Raw genomic sequence first — 9192 nt, forward strand, 5'->3', positions numbered from 1 at the left:
GGGTTCAAGCAATTCTCCTGCCTCAGCCTCCTGAGTAGCTCCTGTGCACCACCACACCCGGCTAATTTTTGTACTTTTAGTAAAGACCAGGTTTCACCATGTTGGCTGGGCTGGTCTCAAACTCCTGACCTCTCAGGTGATCCACCTGCCTCAGCCTCCAAAAATGCTAGGATTACAGGCATGAGCCACCGCGCCCGGCCCTCCAAATTCACATCTATAAGAACGATTTTCCTGCCCCAACCATACATGTCTCACAGAGAAAGCTGCATTTTTATCATTTCGTCTTTCCTGGGGCTGAAATAGCTTCTTCTTTTTGCATTTTATAGTTTTACAATTGCAGCAGTAAAAAATGCTTGCCGGCAAAATGATTGAAAATTTAACTACAAAGGGCATCATTCATTTTATTTGTGTCTTCTTTGGAGACATAAAATGGATTCGCAATCGTCCCAACGCAGTTGTGAGTATTGTGGGTTTTAGAGTAGCTCACATAGCGCCTTTACACTCACCAGCGTGAGGTCTCTTTGCAGCTGCCAATGGAGTGATCGTTTGTGTTTTGGAAGCAGCAGTAACATTTATTCCTAATAATCCTGCTGAAGTGGGTTCTTGGTATTTTATAGTTATTATTGCAGTAAAATTTATATCCTACAGAATTATGACAATATTCAGCTACTAATATGATTATTATTTCTGTGTGTATGTTAAAACCACGGAAATAAAATTTACTCCCAACAATACAGTGGCAATTATATGTCCCTAAAACTGACCGTAAATAATAAACTTAATTACAGAATGCCTGTAAACACATAAAACATCCTTCTCGGAAAGAGTGAACTCTCCATTGCTATCCTGATGAGACGAGCAACTGGGGAGCTCAGTCTAGCAGTTAGGGCTGCTGGGCAGACTTCAAAAGGAGGAAGCGGCCGGGCGCAGTGGCTCAAGCCTGTAATCCCAGCACTTTGGGAGGCCGAGACGGGCGGATCACAAGGTCAGGAGATCGAGACCATCCTGGCGAACACAGTGAAACCCCGTCTCTACTAAAAATACAAAAAACTAGCCGGGCGAGGTGGCGGGCGCCTGTAGTCCCAGCTACTTGGGAGGCTGAGGCAGGAGAATGGCGGGAACCCGGGAGGCGGAGCTTGCAGTGAGCTGAGATCCGGGCCACTGTACTCCAGCCTGGGCGACAGAGCAAGACTCTGCCTCAAAAAAAAAAAAAAAAAAAAAAAAAAGGAGGAAGCAACTTCTTCATGTGCCTGCTGGAGAGCAAGTTACTTCACATTTCAGAGCCCAAGTCAGCCCAGCTCAGAGAACACAGGCTGGTCCATTGCCTGACGAGTGCACGGACACAATGCGTGGTAACCACACTATAGAACATTGCTTAGCTGTAAAGAGAATGCAGTCCTCATACACACTGCAACTCGGATGAGCCTTGGAAACATTATGCTCCCTGAAAGAAACCAGATATACCTGGGCACGGTGGCTCACTCCTGTAATTCCAGCACTTTGGGAGACCAAGGCGGGCGGATCACAAGGTCAGGAGTTCAAGACCAGCCTGGCCAGCATGGTGAAACCCTGTCGCTACTAAAAATACAAAATTAGCTGGGCATGGTGGCGGATGCCTGTAATCCCAGTTACCGGGGAAGTCGAGGCAGGAGAATCGCTTGAAGCCAGGAGGCGGAGGTTTCGGTGAGTCAATATCGTGCCACTGCACTCCAGCCTGGGCAACAGAGCAAGACTCCATCTCAAGAAATAAAAATAAAAAAGGCCGGGCGCGGTGGCTCAAGCCTGTAATCCCAGCACTTTGGGAGGCCGAGACGGGCGGATCACAAGGTCAGAAGATCGAGACCATCCTGGCTAACACGGTGAAACCCCGTCTCTACTAAAAATACAAAAAACTAGCCAGGCGAGGTGGCGGGCGCCTGTAGTCCCAGCCACTTGGGAGGCTGAGGCAGGAGAATGGCGTGAACCTGGGAGGTGGAGCTTGCAGTGAGCTGAGATCCGGCCACTGCACTCCAGCCCGGGCGACAGAGCAAGACTCCGTCTCAAAAAAATAAATAAAATTAAATTAAAAAAAAAAAGAAAAATAAAAAAAGCCAGACACAAAAGATGTATACTTTTGATCCACATACTATATGATCCCATTGAAATTAAATAGCCAGAAAAAGGCTGGGTGCAGTGGTTCACGCCTGTTATCCCAGTACTTTGGGAGGCTGAGGTGGGAGGGTCACTTGAGCTCAGGAGTTTGACACCAGCCTGGGCAACATAGCAAGACCCCCATCTCTACAAATAATTTAAAAATTAGGCAGGCATGGTGGTGTGCACCTATAGTCCTGGCTACTTGGGAGGCTGACGCAGGAGGATCCCTTGAGCCCAAGAGGTTGAGGCTGCAGTGAGCCATGATCATGCCGTTGCACTCCAGCCTAGACAACAGAGTGAGACCCTGTCTCAAAAAACAAAAAAACAAAAATTAAAAATATCCAGAAGTAAATTTCCATAGACAGAAAGTAGATGAGTGGTTGTCGGGCTTGGGGAGGGAAGGGGAAATGGGAAGTGACTGCTTACGGATACTTTTTTTTTTTTTTGAGACAGAGTCTCGCTCTGTCACCCAGGCTGGAGTGCAGTGGTGCAGTCTCAGCTCACTGCAACCTCCGCCTCCTGAGTTCAAGCAATTCTCCTGCCTCAGCCTCCTGAGTAGCTGGGATTACAGGATGCACCACCATGCCCAGCTAATTTTGTGTTTTTTTAGTAGAGACAGGGTTTCACCATGTTGGTCAGGCTGCTCTCAAACTCCTGATCTCAGGTGATCTGCCTGCCTTGGCCTCCCAAAGTGCTGGGTTACAGGTGTGAGCCACCGCACCTGGCCTCATGGACACTTTCTTTTTTTTTTTTTTTTTTTTTTTTTTGAGACAGAGTCTCACTCTGTCGCCTGGGCTGGAGTGCAGTGGCCGGATCTCAGCTCACTGCAAGCTCCGCCTCCCGGGTTCACGCCATTCTCCTGCCTCAGCCTCCCGAGTAGCTGGGACTACAGGCGCCTGCCACCTCGCCCGGCTAGTTTTTTGTATTTTTTAGTAGAGACAGGGTTTCACAGTGTTAGCCAGGATGGTCTCGATTTCCTGACCTCATGATCCGCCCGTCTCGGCCTCCCAAAGTGCTGGGATTACAGGCTTGAGCCACCGCGCCCGGCCGACACTTTCGAGATGATGAAAATGTTCTGTGATTGACTACAGTGAAGGTTGCACAATTCCGTGAATTCACCAGAAGCTGTTGAGTGTACACTTTCAGTGGGTGAATTGTGTGGTGTGTAAACACTCTCAAAGCTGTTAAGGCCGGGCATGGTGGTTCACGCCTGTAATCCCAGCACTCTGGGAGGCCGAGGCAGGCGGATCACCAGATCAGGAGTTCGAGACCAGCCTGGCCAACATGGTGAAACCCCGTCTCTACTAAAGATACAAAAAATAATAATAATTAGGCAGGCGTGGTGGCACATGCCTGTAATCCCAGCTACTTGGGAGCCTGAGGCAGGAGAATGGGAGGCTGAGGCAGGAGAATCGCTTGAACCTGGGAGGTGGAAATTGCAGTGAGCCAAGATCGCACCATTATATTCCAGCCTGGGCAACAGGGCGAGACTCCGTCTCAATAAAATAAAATAAAATAAAATATGAATAAATAAAGCTGCTAAAATGAAAAAAAGGAAGAAAACATGCTTCTGTTCCTCCTGCCCCCCACCCCAACCTCCGCTGGGCTTTGAGCTGCTGTCTCTAGAGAACGTTTGGAACAGGTGTCTGGGAATATCTAACAAAATCCCACTGGCTTCTCCTTGCCTTGTGGGTTATTGATACTACCCCCTTCCTCCATGAAATGAAAAGTGACATAGTCCTAAAAACCAAAAGGACCATAGGGCCCATTAGGCAATCTCAAGAGAGCCACCTGCAAGGGATGGACGTGTGGCAGCAGGCCTGGAAAGAAGGAGGCCAAGCAGAGAGGGTGCAGGCTGCCAGGATAGAGCCTCTGCCCCGCCACTCACTGGGCAGCAGTGGAGCCGCCTCTGCCTGTATCATCCCCATTTTATGAATGCGGAAGCTGAAGCAGAAGCAGTGATACAGCCAGAATGAACAGTCTTAGGCACCGTACATGGACCAGCGAGTTATTCCACGTGGTGTCTGTATCACCCAAAGGGCCTGGGCTTCTTGTGAGCTTTTTTCTCTTAAAAAAAAAATTGCAGGGCTGGGCACGGTGGCTCACACCTGTAATCCCAGTACTTTGGGAGGCCAAGGCGGGTGGATCACTTGAGTTCAGGAGTTCAAGACCAGCCTGGGCAACATGGCAAAACCCCGTCTCTACTAAACATACAGACAGGCTGGCTGTAGTGGCGCATGCCTGTAGTCCCAGTTACTTGGGGGGCTGAGGTGGGAGAATCACTTGAGCCCAGTAGGCGGAGGTTGTAGGTGAGCCGAGATGGTGCCTCTGCACTCCAGCCTGGGTGACAGAGTGAGACCCTGTCTCAAAAAAAAAACTGTGGTAAAATAGGCCGGGCTCAGTGGCTCACGCCTGTAATCTCAACACTTTGGGAGGCCAAGGTGGGTGGCACCTGAGGTCAAGAGTTTGAGGCCAGCCTGGCCGACATGGTGAAACCCCTTCTCTACTAAAAATACCAAAGTTAGCTGGGTGTGGTATGTGCACCTATAGTCCCAGCTACTCAGGAGGCTGAGGCAGGAGAATCGCTAGAACCCAGGAGGCGGAGGTTGCAGTGAGCTGAGATCGTGCCGCTGTGCTCCAGCATGGGTGGCAGAGTGAGACTCTGTCTCAAAAAAAAAAAAAAAAAAAAATTGTGGTAAAATACACATAGCATAAAATTTGCCACTTTTGCCATTTTTAAGTGTTTCAATTCAGTGGCAGTAAGTACCTTCACATCGTTGTATGACCAAGTGTCAGAGGTGACACAGGCTGTCCAGCACACGTGACTGGTGGGGGCTGCAGGGTCCCCGCCCTGGTCCTCACTCTGCTATTGGCCCTGGACAAGGTGTGTCTTCTGAGTGGGACCAGAGGTCCAGAGAGCACGGGATTGGCTGAGGTTGCCAGTGCCTGGGGCAGTTCCCTCTAACGCCATCATCCTGGGCACCCCCTTGAGTCTCCTGCTCCTGCCCCTTAGTTTGCTGCACCCCAGAGGGTGACTGGGACCCCCATACCTTGGAATCTGGGACACTGGTTGCACGGGCAGCTGCCAGGGCTACCCCAGACCTCCCAACTCAGAGTCTTAGGGCTTGGGGCCTGTGAGTTAATCAGTGTCCAGGCAACTGGGGATGCCACAAGGAGCCAGGAAGTTTCCAGACTTGCCCAATCTCAGAATTATCTAAGCTCATTTTTTTTTTTTTTAGACAGGGTCTCGCCCTGTTGCCCAAGCTGGAATGCAGTGGTGTGATTTTGGCTCACTGCAGTCTCAACCTCCAGGGCTCAAGCCATCCTTTCACCTCAGCCTCCCAAGTAGCTAGGACCACAGGTGTGTACCACTATGCCCCAGCTAAGTTTTTCAATATTTTGCAGAGACAGGTCTTGCCATGTTGCCCAGGCTGGTCTTGAACTTCCGGGCTCAAACCATCTCGGCCTCCCAAAGAGCTGGGATTACAGGCGTGAGCCACTTACACCCGGCCCATCTGAGCTACTTTTAAAAGCATAGGCTCAGCCGGGCGTGGTGGCTCAAGCCTGTAATCTCAGCACTTTGGGAGGCCGAGACGGGCAGATCACGAGGTCAGGAGATCGAGACCATCCTGGCTAACACGGCGAAACCCCGTCTCTACTAAAAATACAAAAAAAAACTAGCCGGCCGTGGCGGCGGGCTCCTGTAGTCCCAGCTACTCAGGAGGCTGAGGCAGGAGAATGGCATAAACCCGGGAGGCGGAGCTTGCAGTGAGCTGAGAACCGGCCACTGCACTCCAGCCGGGCGACAGAGTGAGACTCCGTCTCAAAAAAAAAAAAAAAAAAAAAAAACATAGGCTCTCTGGCTTCTCTCCAGCTGAGACCAAACCACCTCTGAATCTATTGTTAAAAGGTACAAGGGACACTCTTATGATACAGAAGTGGCAAAGCTGGCCAGGCGCGGGGGCTCACGCCTGTAATCCCAGCACTTTGGGAGGTTGAGGTGGGCAGATCACTTGAGGTCGGAAGTTCAAGGCCAGTCTGGCCAATATGATGAAACCCTGTCTCTACTAAAAATATAAAAATTAGCTGGGCGTGGTGGTGTATGCCTGTAGTCCCAGCTACTGGGGAGGCTGGGACAGAAGAATCACTTGAACCCGGGAGGCGGAGGTGGCAGTGAGCTGAGATCGTGCTGCTGCACTCCAGCCTGGATGACAGAACAAAACTCTGTCACAGGAAAAAAAAAAAAAATGGCAAGGCTGTTTGTTCACCTGCTGATTCCTTCACTCATTATTGCAGTGCTATGCTGTGTGTGCCGCACCTCTGCAGCTGAATCCTGCCCCCGCCCCAGGCATGAAGGCATGGAGCCCCTGCCGGTGCACGTCCTTCCTAGGCTACCCTGCCTCTCCCCTTGTGCCTGACAAAGAGGGCTGCGAGACTACTCATCACCCCTCAGCCAGCTCTGTTCGGCCCCCTAAAGGCCTTGGGACCTCCTTGGGGTCCTGGACATGGGACCTGCTCTGATTTTTTAGCCTCTGGACTGGGCTGCTGCTGACAAGTGAGCAGCTCCTGCTGCTCAGATGAATGACGGGACAGAAGGCGGGTGTCTAGGCTTGGCCGGGACCCGCGACTTCTATTTTTTTTTTTTTTTTTTGAAACGGAGTTTCTCTCTTGTTGCCCAGGCTGGAGTGCAGTGGTGCAATCTTGGCTCACTGCAACCTCCACCTCCGGGGCTCAAGCGATTCTCCTGCCTCAGTCTCCCGAGTAGCTGGGATGACAGGCATGCAGCACCAAGCCCGGCTTTTGTATTTTTAGTAGAGATGGGGTTTCTCCATGTTGGTCAGGCTGGTCTCAAACTCCCGACCTCAGGTGATCCACCTGCCTCGGCCTCCCAAAGTGCTGGGATTACAGGGGGGTATGAGCCACCAACCCCCCCACCACCACCCAGCCAGTGCGGGGACTTCTTAGGATCTGGCTGCAGCCCGGGGCAGAGGAGTTCCCACGGCTTCCTCCAGTGAGTTAAGTCAGGCCTGAGTGAACATCTGCTGTTTCTGGGCCGCTAGAGGGAGACCTTCGCAGCCTTGCACTTGGCTCAAGACACCAGGCTAAGGGGTGTCAGTGTGTGTAAGTGTGTGTGTGTGTGAGTGTGTGCTTTGTGTGTGGAATGTGAGTGTGAATGAGTGTGAGTATGTGAGTGTGTTTTATGTGTGTGTTGAGTGTGTGAATGTGTGTGTTGTATGTGAGTGTGAATGAGTGTGTGTGTTTTGTGTGTGTTGTGTGTGTGTTGTGTGTGAATGTGAATGAGTGTGAGTGTGTGAGAGTGTGTTTTTTGTGTGTGTTGTGTGAGTGCGAGTGTAAGTGTGTGTTTTGTGTGTGTTTTATGTGTGTGTGTTTTTTGTGTGTGAATGAGTGTGTGAATGAGTGTGTGTTTTGTGTGTGTGTTGAATGTGAGTGTGAATGAGTGTGAGTGTGTTTTGTGTGTGTGTGTTTGTGAGTGCGAGTGTAAGTGTGTGAGAGAGAGAGTGTGTGTGTCCTACCTGGGCATGCACAGGTGGGCGTGGGCAGTGGCCTGAGCCCTTCACGTACTGCCAGGTGGCCTGGCTTGCCAAAGGTGGGGAAGGGTTATTTACCCAAGGTGGGAGAGACCTGCAGCCTGGGAGGTGAAGTGCAGGGCGGCAGGGGCAGGAACAATAGCAACCGAGGCCACAGTGGCATTCCTGGAAGACGTTATTTGGGGCCTTTTCCGTGCCTGCTGCTGTTCTTCGCATCCTGCGTGTATGGTAAGAAGCAATCCTATCGAAGGAGGATACAATACAATACCCACTTTACAGAGGAAGAAACTGAGGCTCAGAGAGGCTGAGTCACTCCCAGAGCTGAGATTTGAACCCAGGGAGTGGGGGCTGGGGCCGGGCTCCACCGCACAAAGGAGTCCTGCCTGCTGGGACAAGGAGCTGCCTTATGGTGTGGCCACTGTGGCCAAGCCAGCCTTTGCAGCCTGGTGGGCTGGCTCTGGATTCCAGCTCTGCCACCTGCCTGCTGAGGGTCCTTGCGAAAGTCCCTCTACCTCCCTGAGACCCACTTTCTCCTCTGTAAGATGGGACTAATGACACCTATTTCTCTGGTTATTTAGAGGTCTAATGAGACACCGGATGCAGAGGGAGGCAGACTTCAGGGCCTCCTCAGGAGCCTTGGCATGCGGCCACAGGGCCTTTGTATGCACCGTGTGTGCGCCTAAGATGCCCATTAGAAAGATAAGATGCTACCTCACCGTGGACTTGCCTTACTCTCCCTGCTGCAGGGCCAGCTCCAGGGGTGTGTGACCTATGGAGGTGCACTCGTCCCCATGCTCAGAGCACCCTGTGCCGGGTTTACTGGTCTCCGTCACCATTTCGAAATTCTTAGTAATTTTTTAACAAGGAGCCCTGCATCTTCATTTTGCATTGGGCCCTGCCAGTGTCACAGCTAGGCCTGCCCTGCAGTTTTCTTTTTCTTTCTTTCTTTTTTTTTTTTTTGAGATGGAGTCTTGCTCTTGTTGCCCAGGCTGGAGTGCAATGGCGCGATCTCGGCTCGCTGCAGCCTCCGCCTCCTGGGCTCAAGTGATTCTCCTGCCTTGGCCTCTTGAGTAGCTGGGATTACAGGCGCCCGCCACCTGGCCCAGCTAGTTTTTGTATTTTTAGTAGGAACGGGGCTTCACCATATTGGCCAGGCTAGTCTTGAACTCCTGACCTCAGGTGATCTGCCCACCTCCGCTTCCCAAAGTGCAGGGATTACAGGCATGAGCCACTGCACCTGGCTGCCCTGCAGTTTCTCCTCCTGCACTGTCCCCCGGCATGATCTGCCCCCTGCATGATCTGCCCCCAGCGAGAAAGGAGACTGAAGAGCAGCAGAGAGGGTCCCTGGAGACAGAGCAGACTCAATGCACCCCTGATGCTCATTTACCAGGCAGCTTCCTCAAAGCGGGCAGGCAGACCCTCCTCTCTTGGGCACACTCAGTCAGCCTCTGGGTCAGTTGTTCCTCCTAAAACGGGGCTGACAGTTGGAGACCTCCAAGCTTCGCAGTCA

Source organism: Trachypithecus francoisi, unplaced genomic scaffold (assembly GCF_009764315.1).
Source record: "Trachypithecus francoisi isolate TF-2019V2 unplaced genomic scaffold, Tfra_2.0 Lachesis_group20, whole genome shotgun sequence".
Lineage (NCBI taxonomy): Eukaryota > Metazoa > Chordata > Mammalia > Primates > Cercopithecidae > Trachypithecus > Trachypithecus francoisi.